Raw genomic sequence first — 2,620 nt, 5'->3', positions numbered from 1 at the left:
CTCAGGGTTATTTATGCAGCAACAAGGAAGTAGAGTGGGCTTCAGGTTACCGTGGAAACAAGACAGGGATCACAGGAACTTGGTTCCTGGTGTGTAGCTTTAGCAGCATTCACACCTAGACTCATGTGACCCGAGTTATTTGTTTCAGCAGAGATGCGATCCGTTTGTTCTGCTGTTCTTTTCTTTATTTGCTTTCCATCGCTCCATGTTCCGCTCACGGAAACTGTGTCTCAGAGGACAGACGTGTTTTTTCAGGATTCTCCGTGGACCAATTATGGAGCAACAGAATCATCTGACTGGTCTTCCTGCCTCAAACCTTCACTCAGGGCAACTGCAGAAGAATTTCCACAGTTAATTAGATCAGTGCTCTTCATCATCATCTCTCATGGACAAGAGCTCATTCACAGAATTCCATCAGTTAAACCTTTCAGAATTCTGCCAACCAACAAACCTTTAAAACTAAGCAATCATGAAGAAAATGATCATTAATAATTATTTAACAATAAATCTTCATCTTACGTCAACCATTAACCTATAATGTTCGGATTTGCTGGTCGTTTTGAAAACCAAAAGGTCACTGAAATAAATTAAAAAAAAGCTTCTGATTCTGCTTGTAGTAGTGTATGTGGCCACGAGGTGTCACTATAACGCCAGAAACCCAAGAACCTGAATTCTGGCTCATTGTCTAATTTTAGACCAAGTTCAAAAGATTTGAGGCACCCTATGACGCTGCTTGTGCTAACAGCTAGAACTAAAATCCCACTGAAATTATCATCATTCTTGAAAGACTGCTAAACTGACAAAAACACATCTGGATGGTACGATGACATCTGACAGTAAAGACTGCAGCCTGTATCCTCCAGCTCCTCCCATCATCTTTCAGTTATTCCACTTTTTCCCCAGAATAATCGCAGTTCTATCTGCAGCTGCAGATAACACCCCCCACCCCCCAACATGTCATCTCAAATCTAAAGACGTAATTACATTTTGCATGCTTTGATTGGCTTTTTTCTAATTCCCTGACAGCCAATCAGCTCAGCTCCCTGGCCCTGATCCACATCCTGAGTTTGATGGTCACTTTAAAGCCCCATAATCCTCTCTGAGAGGCGGAAGCGGTCGACTTGTGGACGCGAATACAAAAGCTGCTCGCTCACTTTTCAACAGATTCACAAATCTGCTTCTGCTGCTCGTCCTCCTGTCATGTGATGGCTCTAATCCTTCCACACAAACCGCTGCCCATCGTTCTGCTGTAGGCGTCGTTTCACAGACACTTGGAGCCACACAATGCAGAAAAAGGTGATTTTGCCTTTTGGCTCCACTCTTCAGTGGAGTCCTGTTGCATCATCAGGAGCCTCAGATTGTGTTGTTGCAACCAGGGAACCATTTGTGAACTTGTGATTCTCTGTTGTCTAAATCTGAAGACATTTGACCTGATTTTACAGCCAGTTTGTTGATCCATGTGTTATTTGTGGGAGGTGCAGATTTCAAAATTTTTCTATCTCACAAAAGTTTTTCACCAGAAACAGTCACAAACACTGACTTATGCTGACCTCTGTGGGGTTTGACCAGAAGCACCACCACGGCGATCCATTCATGTCTCCTCCTCTTTGCTCCAGAGGAGGAGGGGGAGTGGTGCAGGCTGAGAGGACACAAACTCCTAATCAGGGCCTTTCTGAGGTAATTGTCAGCTTTGTTTTGGTCTCATCTGTCTCCATCCTTCCTCTCAGATGGGAGAGTAATGAGGCGTTGGCTGATGGGGCGCTCTCCTCCACACCAAACCATCCACTCAGAGGATCTCAGGAGATCTGGAACGAACAAAAGCTAATGGAGACAAACGAGTGGAGACCAGAGCCCAGCTTTAACTATGATATGGGATTTAAAGGTTCAGGTAAAGGTGGGAATTAAGATTGCGCCATCAGATGGATCAATAAGAGAGGAACAAACTTTAGGACAGTGCATTGTCCTGGAGGCCATTAAACTTAATTTCAACATTGTTGTCGGGAAAACCGCACTTCGGTGATTTTGCCGATTTCCCCATAAATGTTAGGTCTCCCTGTGGAAGTCTCTGCTGATTGGTTCATTAAATTGGGGGCGGGGTTGGACAGACTGATCCTCCAGTCATGTTTTCCACGTGTAGAGTCATAAAGTGCCTCACAGCGAGTTGGAAATGGGAGCTAAAATCTGATTTAACCTCCAATCTGGTATTGCCCCACGGCTCAAGAGCCTGCCCTCATAATTTCAAAAGGTTTTATAAGATGACGGATGAGGAGAATATATGAAAGAGATAAGCCGCAGCTGAGACAGTAACAACAAAAACTTCCGTCTTTACTAATAAAAGTTATTTAATGTAGAAGTCTTTGACCTTGAAGATCTAATGTACAGTTCTCTCACAAATGATTTGATACATATGTTGTATAAGTGGACAGAAGCTTCTAATGATTCGATTCTATATTTTGTAGTTGTAATTTCCCTGCTTGGGATCAATGAAGGACATCCACCTACCCATCATCCATTCATCAGTTTCAAGACAGAAACTACAACGGACTCGATTAAATTACCAGTTTTATTCACAGACTGTCTGCCTTGAATTTAACAGAAAAACAACTGAAATACACAGACA

Source organism: Takifugu flavidus, chromosome 14, assembly GCF_003711565.1.
Source record: "Takifugu flavidus isolate HTHZ2018 chromosome 14, ASM371156v2, whole genome shotgun sequence".
Lineage (NCBI taxonomy): Eukaryota > Metazoa > Chordata > Actinopteri > Tetraodontiformes > Tetraodontidae > Takifugu > Takifugu flavidus.
Note: the sequence above shows the minus strand (reverse complement) of the source record.